At 39.3% G+C, this 11180-nt stretch overlaps 1 pseudogene; it reads right to left on the bottom strand.

Annotated features, from left to right (window-relative positions):
* Window positions 1-10234: 10234 nt before the first annotated feature.
* On the bottom strand, window positions 10235-10860 carry LOC149122006 (small ribosomal subunit protein eS10 pseudogene; annotated as a pseudogene).
* Between the last annotated feature and the right edge of the window lie 320 nt (window positions 10861-11180).

The following is an 11180-nucleotide window of genomic DNA, read 5'->3' as shown; positions in this document are numbered from 1 at the left end:
ACCTAGGCCACTTGATGTATGCAAGTGATACCATATTAACACTTTAAAAATATGTTTTCTCAGCCCTCTTTACCCCAGGCATTGTTAGCATCATTCAAAATAACTGGAAATTGCCAAATCATCATTTTATCTTGTACTACAAATTTATAAAAATCCAATGGTCTATAAAAAAGAGAGAAGAATGGACAAATTAGATATGTAGGCTCTTCAGATGATTTTTAACTATTCAACTTTTCCTTAAAGGTAAACCAAAATGCAAAATTCTCAAAAATAGGGCTAATTTGATTGAATAATGGATAGGAACTTTGGAGTCCATCTTCTTGTTCTTACTCTTGGCATAGTCACCTGACGTCCTCAAAATGAGTACTCACAGTTCTGAATGAAGACTACTGACTTAGTATACAGTTTTATCTTGACTAACTATTTGTTTTAACTAAAATATCTGACCTCTGAAAAATAATCAGTATCTGTGAGTAATGGAGAGTTTGAATCTCTGTGCATATTTGAATTTCCTTGGCTAACATTTTATTCGGGGACTGTGAATATTCAGTCATTGAGATTAAGCCCAGCTCTATTTCTGAGCTAACAGAAATTCGAGAAGGAAGCAACAAATAATGGATTATGTTTGAATTTGCTTGTTCTTTGCTTAGCACTGTCTTCACTGCTAGGTCATGGACGATCCCAGCAGTCCACCTGAGCCCAGGCACATCCATCCCCCCACCCCCCTTCTGCCAGTCCGGTAAACCGCTCCGGGGTGTGGCCCAGGCCCACCCACCGGGAAAGCTACCTCCAAGCTGATTGGAGAGGCTTATTGGCGCCAGTGTGGGTTCTGTCCTATAGTTAGTGTTCCCCTGAGTTAATTACGCCCCTTCTCCCTGCCCTTTAGAAAGTGTATGTGGCTGTGAATAAACAAACATATTCGCCAAAACTCGTCTCCGGTGTTCTTTGTGGGAAAGGTCACTGTCCCCCTGCTCTTCGCCAACGGTGTGGCTCTGCAGGACAAGCCGCACTAGGTTTCTGGCTGTAGCATATACAGTCCAGGAGACATATGTCACATGCCCAAAACAGTGGCTCTCGAAACTTTGTGTACATCGCAGTCCTCTGTGGAGCCACTGTGGCCCAGAATTACCAAGGAGGAAGGGATGTGGTCTGCATGGTTGTCACTTCAGAGAGATTTGGAATTGATTATAATGTGTAGTCAAGACTGGACTGAGAATTACTGAACAAAGACACTGAAAGTGCTAATGTTGTTGTGGTCATCTTGGTAATGGATTCAAGTTCTCAATAAATTAGAAAACTGGATTATTTTCAAATATATAGGTTCTAAATCAGAATGCCAATAAGACCATATTGTCACCCCCCTCCGTGCTGCTCTGGCTGGAGGTCTTGGACTCTAATAAATCTTGCATTTAAACCTTTAAAAGAAAAAAGACCAAATGGTCTAGTTTTCCTATTCTGAGTATATATAACTTAAGACTTACCCAATCTTTAAAATCCATAATATTATTATCAAAACTCTATTTAGTGAGCAACTGCTATGTTAGGTATCATAACTGTCTTCATCAACAGCATTTACTAAGCACTAGCAAAGATGTTTACATATATAAATTCATCTAGTTCTCAAAATATTGTGTGCTTTAAGTATATAACCTCCTTTATTGCAGTTAAGAAAACTGAATCATGGAAAGGTCAAGGTGACTCATCCAAGGCCACAAAGGTCATTAGTGTAAAGTTCTGGTTGCATATGTATATGTATATATTATCTTAAACCTTTACAACAACCTCACAAGCTAGGTACTAAACACATACTCCCATTTTACAAATGAAACCAAGGCTGTAAATAGTTAAGTAAGCAATCTAAAATGCTGGAAGCAACCTAAAGTGAAGCCAAAATAATATTCATCACACATAAAAGAGTATCTTTCTTTTATCTCCTGTGAGGTCTTGAAAAACCACTTTGAAATAGAATTCTTCCTAAATCAATGCTACTTTGGAACACAGAAAACTCAAGCTAATAAATACTCTGAGTTTAAAAGATTATATTTACAAAAGCAATTGGAATGCCTAGATATGGGTTTAGGGATTATGAAGACTAGAATGGTTATCAGCTCATATATCTTGGTTTAAATTTTACATCTAGCTTTATTTTAAACGTATAAGTATGTTAAATCATGTAATTCCTGTATTATTTACATTCTAGTCAGGGTGACTGTTGAAAGATAGTGTAATTACAGAGTACAATTTTCCAGGCTGAATGAAATCGCTTGTTGTGTAATAGAACTGTCAAGGAATGACCTCTGAAAGTGCCAGAAACAAACACCAGTAGGTCATGGCTAAAGGTAAATGAAAGGTGACCTCCTACGTTTGCATAGGAAATGAGAGGTGGGCCATTTTATTTTGCTATGTTATTCTGCTATTTGGCCAACTCAGTGGAACTGAAAGTGCTTCTTGGCTTTAGTATTATAAATTGGCCACCTGTCCATCACTTTCATGAACTACACAAGGAGTAACCCTTTGGGTGGCAGAAGGAAATATAACAGATTGCTAATGTCTAATGTCTGGGAGAATTTATTGGCTATTGAGGCAGAGAGCAGTGTCTCCGCAGTTCAGTCAACAACTCTAATGCACCATCCTCCTCTTCTGTGACCCATGTCAAATCTACCTGTCATTTCCTAGTTCTAGTTCATGAGATGCCCCAGTGAATGCTGGACAGGTGTCTGAGGCATGTAAGATAGCACTAGGCATTGCAGGCAAAATCTTAGCACAAAGAATGTAATTATAAGAAAATCTAATACTATCAAGATGTCCTCACATCTTTGCTAGTATTTTTTCTCCCATATGAAATGAACTATTGTGTAAAATCAGTACCTCCTCAGTTCTTTTTACTTGTGATCATCAATTTTTAGGATATATGCATATAATTTTATACTTAAATGGGGAGAACTTAGCTTTTATAGATTAATTTTCATTTTGATACCAATCTATAATTATCTTTCTTTTTGCTCCTTCATCATCTCATTCCAATCCAGTCTTCTGTAAGCAAGGCAGAAGGTTCACAACCTAAATTTCTAAATCATTTGTTCTGGCTATCTGCTGCTTCATAGCAACCAGCACCCATTCTATTTATTTACTATATCTCATGATTTTGTGGGTCAATAATTTTGGCAGGGCTTGGCTGGTGAATTCTTCTCCTCCATATGATGCTGACTGGAGCAGACTCGTTTGATGCAGATGATCAGGGGTGGTTTCACTCACATACCTGACATCTTGCTGGGATGGCTTCACCAGGAGGAAACACGGGGCTCATCTCCCTCTCTGTACAGACTTGCCCTCTTTGTGCAGTCTCAGGGTCTGTCCACGTGATAGTTTGTGTAGTCACTTGGACTTCATATATGGGAGCTCGTGGCTCCAAGAGACCAAGGCAAAAACTGCCAGCTTTCTTAAAGGCTGGGCTGTAATCTCTCATGCCATAATTTCTGTGGTTTAGGCTGTCACACAGCAACCCTGATTCTACTCAAGTTGAAGAGAAATGTACTTCACCTCCCCATGGAAGGAGTGTGAAAAAGATTGCAGCCCTTCTTCAAACACCACATCATCCATAAAATAAAACTCACATGTCTTCAAAAAAATTCAGGAATCTAATTGGAAAAAACAAGAGTAAAAAAAGAAATCAGATAAGATGGTTGCACCAGGATATTTCTTCCTCTAGGCTTAAAAAATAATATTTAATAATACTTGAGATCATCTAGTCCTAATTCCAAATTTTATAGAAGAGGAAATTAAGTGATAAACTTTAAGAGATGTGTTGAGCAGACTATGTGAGGTTTGAATCAGGGCTTCTGATTCTCAACCCAGTATTCCTCTGTGAATTCTCACCCCGATATTTGTTTCTGTGAGTTTGTTTCCATAATTAAATTATACTGCCTAGTCATTTGTTTACAGTTAATAAAGGAAGTAACTTTGTTTTACTTTTTTTTTAATATTCATTTATTTATTTGAAAGGCAGAGTTACACGGAGACAGACAGAGAGAGAGAGAGAGAGAGGTCTTCCATCCACAGGTCCACAACCCAGATGGCCTCAACAGATGCAGGTGTGCCAATCTGAATCCAGGAGCTGGGAACTTCTTCTGGGTCGCTCATGTTGGTTCAGGGACACAAGGACTTGAGCCATCTTCTACTGCTTTCCCAGGCCATAGTAGGGAGCTGGATTGGAAGAGGAACAGCCAGGTCTCAAACTGGCATCCATATTGGATGCTGGCACTGCAGTAACAGCTTTACCTACTACACCACAGTGCCAGCCCCAATTTTGTTTTACTTTATAGGTACATTCTTGGATTATAACAGAGATGACTGGGATAAAGGATGGATACCCTGCATTTTCAGATTACCTGCTTTGTAGAAATATCAATTTGCCCATCTTACATATTTTTGTTGTTGCATTGCAGGGATTCTTTATATATTCTATACATTATGCCTCTTTATAAGATACAGGATTTGTAAATATTTTTCTCCTCTATTGGTTTTCTTTTCACTGTATTGATTGTATCCTTTGATTAATGGAAGTTTTAAATATTTATATAGTCCAATTTATCTATTTTTACTTTTTGTGTTATATTCAAGAAATCTTGCCAAATCCAGTATTAAATAGTTTTATCCAGAAGTTTTCTTCTAAGAGTTTTATAGTTTTAGCTCTCACATTTAGGTATTTTATCCATATTGAGATAATTTTTAAAAGATTTATTATTTATTTATTTGAAGGCAGAGTTACAGAGAGAGGAGAGACAGACAGTTATTCCATCCACTGGTTCACACCCTAAATGGCCACAATGGCTAGGCTGGGCCAGGCCAAAGCCAGGGACCAGGAGCTTCTTCCAAGTCTCCCACATGAGTGCAGAGGCCCAAGCATGTGAGCCATCTTCTACCACTTTTCCAGGCACATTGGCAAGGAGCTGGATGAGAAGCAAAGCAACCAGGACTAGAACTGACACCCATATGTGATGCCAGCCCTATAGGCCATGACTTAACCCACTGTGTCAAAACATTGGCCCCAGAGTTAAGTTTTGTATATGGTGTAAGGTAAGGGTTCAATTTCATTCTTTTACATGTGAAAATTCACTTTTCTCTCTGCTGTTTATTGAAGAGACTGGCCTTGACCCATTGAATGGTACTGGCATGTTTATCAAAGATCATTGGATCATATTTGTGAAGGTTTATTTCTGGGCTTTTTAGTGTATTTTCATTGGTTTAAATGTCTGTCTTCATATCCGTAGCACAGACTGTAGTTTTGTAGTAAGTTTTGGAATCAGGAAATGTGTCATTCTTTTTTTTTCTTTTTTCAAGTCTTTTTTTTTCTCTTTGCGATCCCTTGAGATTCCATATGAATTTTAGGAATTTTTCCATTTCTGCCAAAAGATATTTGGGATCTTTATAGGGCTGCATTAAATTGGTAGATGACTTACAGTAGTATTGACATCTTAAATATGTTAAGTCTTTCAATCCATGAATGCAGGATTTCTTCCTATTTACTTGTATTTCTATTTGATCCTAATGTAAACCAAAAAAAAAAAAAGGGGGGAATTTAAAAATGGTATGTGGGAAGGAAACTCAATGGTTTTCACTCTCTGCCTCAGTGAAAAACATTATTTTCAATACTAAGTTATGTCTCCTAATTTTATTCAATGAGTAAAAGAATATTAACTAAAAACTTATTTTGAAAGGGTCTTCCTGTTAAAGAAAATTTCTGAAAAGGATAATCATCTATTCTCAAAAAGTGAGTGTTATCTCTTTCCTTGTCATTTTCTATGGCTCCAAAAATGTCCATAGATCAATATTCTGAGATTTACCTTGGTATATTCATAAGTGGTATTCACTAGAAAACTCTAACAATATCCTTTTTCCTCAACACTCTTCCTCTCATACTCTTTAAATATGTTTGGTTACCAGAATCAAGGGGCCAAACAGAATTAAGTCCAAATACCTACTCATGTGAGTAGTTGAGCGCTTAGCAAGCATTATTTAATTATTTGACTAGATCTTTCCAAATCTATACCCAATTCCAACAAAAAGGCTTTACCTTGTCTCAAGTTTTGTATCAGGGACAAATTATAAGCAGCCACCTTAACATTTTTTCTTATCTTGGGGAGCACTAACAACTTACGGACGGTCAGCATTCCTGGCCTACAGTCTGAATGCAAGAAGTTATTTGCCTCAGTGGTGTGTGTTCGGATTTCTACTTATGAATGATGGCTCTTTGTTGCCTTTTGGCCTTGATGGAGTAATTTCTAAGGACTCAAAATTATTTACTTTACTTGTAAATAATTTAAACACAATTACAAGAAAGAAAATAGTTTAAAGAATTTTTTCAAGTATCTTTCTAGGGAGATCCACGAACTGTTTTTGCATTATTATGAACACCGTTGGCACCAGTGTGTGAAAATCAAAGTAAACAGGAGTTCTCAGTGGAAGACAGAGTAAGGTCTCTAACAAATGTCTTTACATCTCTCTAAAGTAGTAAGAGAAAACAGCAGTGGATCAAACTCAGCTTCTTCTATATTGGTTATATCCTAGAAATTCTTTAGAGATTAAATTGTATTTCTCTTTTGTCATTGTATCATGCAATACAATCAGGGATGCACATGTAGAACGTTTGAGTCCTTTGTGGACAGGTGATCCCTCCTCTCTTCTTACACAAACCTGAGGTAGCAAAATGGCCCCCTCAAGAGTTTCGAGGTTGGGAAAGACTTTGGTTCAGTGGCTTAAGCTACTGCTTGGAATGCTGTATCCCGTATCAAAGTGTCTGTTCAAGTCCTAGGTAGTCCACTTCTGATGAAGTTTCATGCTAATGCACACAATGGGAGGTAGCAGGTGATAGCTATACTATACTCCCTGCCACCCTAGTAGGAGACTCAGATGGAATTCCAAACTCCTGCCTTTGGCCTGATTACTACAGGCATTTGGGGAGTGAGCAAGTAGATGGAAGATGTCTCTCTGTCTCTCTCTCTCTCTTTCTTGCTTTGCCTTTCAAATAAATAAATAAACACTAAAATAAAGAGAGAGTCTCAAAATGCAGGAATTTTCATGCTTTACCAGTAATCTATATATTATAGACAGCATTGGTGATGTGACTCTCTGAGTTCCATTGTTGAGAGATGTCCTATGTATGAAATCCAATTTTTCAGTCACTTACTGTTAAATTAAGGCAGATTTTGTCATCTTCTGTGGGACCATTCTTTAAATCATATTATGGTACTATCAAACTTCAACATGCACACAACAGTGGCTCTAAGCTTTTATGATAAAAATATGATATGTGCACTGCTTTTGAATTTGAATTTCATCCAGTAGATTATTAGAAAATATCACTACAGAAGTAGCATTTGGCTGACTTCTCTACCTTGCTCAATTTCTATCTGGAGGCACTCCTGTACTTGGAATTCTGAGTCCTTATGAAAACAAGTAAAGGGAAGGAATGCGGGATAAAGAAGAACCAAAGGGAAGGAAACGAAAGTGGATAATTAAATAAGGGGCTTGTTCTGGAAGGAAGAGAGCTGAAAAACAGGCATGCACATCACCTACACAATGAACAGCATTGTAAACTGCACAGTGAAGCCCTTCCTGCAGTTCCTACAATCTAGATCCTACAACAAGAACACAAGTGTACTTGTAATAGCACATCAGGAAGTGGAGAAAATGAGCCAACTTCATGAAGAATCTAGCACCAAGAAGCAAACTTGTGTTATCACAAGCTGAAAATGGCTCAAAAGAGACAGTTGAAAACATTGTGTTGAGTAGAACTGTGAAGTGTCCTCCAGACTTACCAAAACGAGTACTGTGGATGACTGACAAAGTCTGCATGGGTGAGGTCAAGTAGGGGGGTGATGCGCATGAAGGTGCTTGTTAGCCGGCATTCAGGGCACCCTGTGAGGAGTTTCTGAAGACCAATCATTCAGGACCAAGGGAGGCAGTATCCTGAAAGAGCAAAGTCCGTTCAAAGCATGCATTTGCATCTGTTCTTTCCTGTGGAACTTGAATATATTTATCTTCTCCCTGCTTCAACACATGCTAAAAATTTAGGGAGGTTGCAAGAAAACCTACTAATTTAATTCTCAATCCATAAGGTTAAAAATACATCTTTTTAATCCCTAAACAAATGTTTGTTTTCATTTTCTTTCTCAAGGATAATTGAATAGTAGGTTTTGGGGGAAGACATTTGGTGCACCAAGCATTTGGGACAGGCACCCTGTTTTAATACAAATTCACAAGTCCGTTCAGGGCAAAGTACACAGTGTGAATGATTTTTCTTAGTTCTGATTTTTTAAAACGATGAACCTGTATTTCCACATAATTAAATCTAATGGTTTTTAATCGCAGTCCCACTAAATATCAAAGAATTGTGTGCACCTTGAAGGTTCTTGAATTTTTTTGAAATTGCCCTTTTAAAAAGGATCATGGGGCGGCTGCTGGAAGGTTTTCTCCTCGATTTACAACTCAGGCATAGATTTAAGGAGAGTGTAATTACCAGATACAATCCCTAAACAGAATTGAATTGCTTCCTGGGTGCCAGGCTGGTTGCAGATTGACCTTCAAGGGGAGCAAATCAACTCTGCGGCTCTGTGTCCTTGCTGCATTGTAGCAGGATCTAGGGCTTTTTCTTTCCCTCTGAGCACAAAGGCAGCAAGGGAAGCTGGTGTTGCTTGTCCTTTGATAATTTTCATCTGCTTCGTCAGAGGACCAGAAATCCCAGTTATCACTGCCTCCCCTTAACGTCAAAACAAAACTTATTAAAAGAACAGTTCTAAAACATGCTCTATAAATCACTTGCTCACTTGCTCTGAAAATGAGCCAGCCCAACAATCTCTAAATCAACCACTTACTTGTTCTTCTCTGAAGAAAACAAAAATCATTTGTTGTCTATGTGGCCCATGGTAGGAAACGGACCATGGAACACCCTAATTCAAGAAAAAGGGTCTCCATTTCTAGGTTGATCATGTTTCAGAAATTGTTTAGTCTAAATCCTCTTCCTCACTCTGCAAAATAAAGTTTATTTTCACTGACAAATTTTTTTTCTTCTCACCAACCTTTACATATTTATTTGTTACAACCTTCCTTTTTCTCTGGAAACAAGGCATTTTATTATATTCAATATCCTAATTATTATTTGGATAATTAGTTCGTGGGGTGGGAATAAATCCTACAAAAATCTTTTGGCCAGGGACTTTGTATGTCATTAGTTTTAACTGTCTAAACACACATGTGCGTCTGTATACACATGCATATGTATGACAATATGAACACAAACACTTGCACACCTACGAATAACCTTTCTGTCTAGTCCTTCGTATCATAAAAAGAGCCAAATAAAATGCAATGTTTACTAATAACTAGCTTCCAATTGCTTTTTGGAGACCAAAAATAAGAGCAGGGCAGGCATTCATGGCAACCAGAATAGAGAACACAAATTCACCTGTTTTTCCTTAGTGGAAATCACCCCTTCTACCTCCCTCACCACTGAGCCATTGTACTATTCCAATCATATTTAATTTTAAGAGTAAGCAACTTTGTCCTTTGGGAGAAACTATTTGCAATCTTTTATACAAACACACTCAGAAGTGCACACTCCTAAGAGCTTTTTTTTTCCTTCTAATCTTGCAGTGTGCATGACAAAACCTGAGGCATCTGACAGGCAGCCAGTCACCTGGGAGGATCATCTCTAAAAGATGAAGCAGCCCTGAATTAGCTCAAATGTAGACATCCAAACAGAAACCTGGGCAATGTTCCCAGGTGCAGATTATCACAATCCTCATGACCCAGACCCATCAGTCAGTTGGTTCTGTTTAGAATAAAGTTATTTGCCTTGTGATGGATTTTAATTATTGAGATAACCAAGCAGCTTTGGATTGCTGAGTATAAGGTGGCACTTAAGGTCAGAAAGCAGTCTTTCCTAAAAACCCAACTGCAGCATCTTTTCCTGAACTTGGGTTTTTTTTTTCTCTTGGCAACCAAGTCTTCCTTATCGACCTCAGTAGAAGACTAATGAAGATTCCGCATGTCCCGGTGTCTGTCTGCCTTTCCCATTTTTCCCTCCCAGGCTCCTTAGGGGGTCATGCTCCTCTGCCATTGATCCATTCTCCACTCTCCGAATGGTCTGTATTTGTTTCTGCCTTGTTTTGGGCCCTCACAGAGGCATCTTGCATTCTAGGGTGCCTTTCTAGATTCCTATCTATCATTCTCTCTCTTTTTTTTTTTTTTTTTCTGGCTACAAGTTTATTTAACACAAAATAATCCCATCCATCTTTACTAGGCTGGCTGACCACGTCCACGACCAAATCCGCCTCTAAACTGGAATTCAGTTGCTGACCCAGCCCCAGCCTCGGCTTTCTTGTCGGCACCAGGGGGCACAGCGCTTCGTCTGTTAAGTGTCTCTGTCGGCTTCCCCTCTTGTGAGTCTCGCAGGCCGCTCCCCGTCCAGACCTTTGGGCCTAGGCCTGCCGGTCCCGGGTCGGCTGCGGCGCAGGGTGGCAGGCACGATCTCAGGGGGCAGGTGGAGGTAGTCCCGGAGATACTGGATGCCCTCGTTGGTGAGGTACCAGTAGAAGTGTCTCCACGCGAACTGCTCCCTCACGTAGCCTCGAGACTTGAGCGACTACATGGCCTTCATGACGTGGAGGTTGGGCACGTTCTTGTCCGCCAGCTCTGGATGCTTCGGCATGTGCACGTCCTTTTTGGCTACCATCACCCCCTCCTTGAAGAGGAGTTCGTAAATGACAATGCGATTCTTCTTGGGCATCAACATCGCGGCGGTTGTAGGGTTCGGAGCCGAGGCCGGAAAAAGCCCTATCTATCATTCTCAAAGCACCTGGTGTGTCAGCTGTGGTCCAGAGGTTCCCCAAACACCATTACCACCCTAGTCCACTAGGGCAGGATAAAGGCATTCTGTTTGCTCACAATTTCTATCTCACGGCACTTCCTTTCCTACATTCTGAGCTCTGAAACTGAAGCATCCATTTCTGATCTTCTCTGTGTCCCAGCCTGGAACAGTGTCTGCCATGCATTTGACAGTCAGTAAACACTTATTCAAAGAAACTAGAGATGCCAACATCTCTACAATGAGAGTGTTCGATTTCTTGTGAGTCAGGATTATGTTTTTTTTTTTAATTCACCTTTATGTAAATCAGCAAACT

The sequence above is a fragment of the Oryctolagus cuniculus genome, chromosome 15 (assembly GCF_051225735.1).
Source record: "Oryctolagus cuniculus isolate XC-2025 breed Fujian yellow rabbit chromosome 15, ASM5122573v1, whole genome shotgun sequence".
In the NCBI taxonomy this organism is placed as follows: Eukaryota; Metazoa; Chordata; class Mammalia; order Lagomorpha; family Leporidae; genus Oryctolagus; species Oryctolagus cuniculus.
Note: the sequence above shows the minus strand (reverse complement) of the source record. Positions and strands in the feature narration are given on the sequence as shown.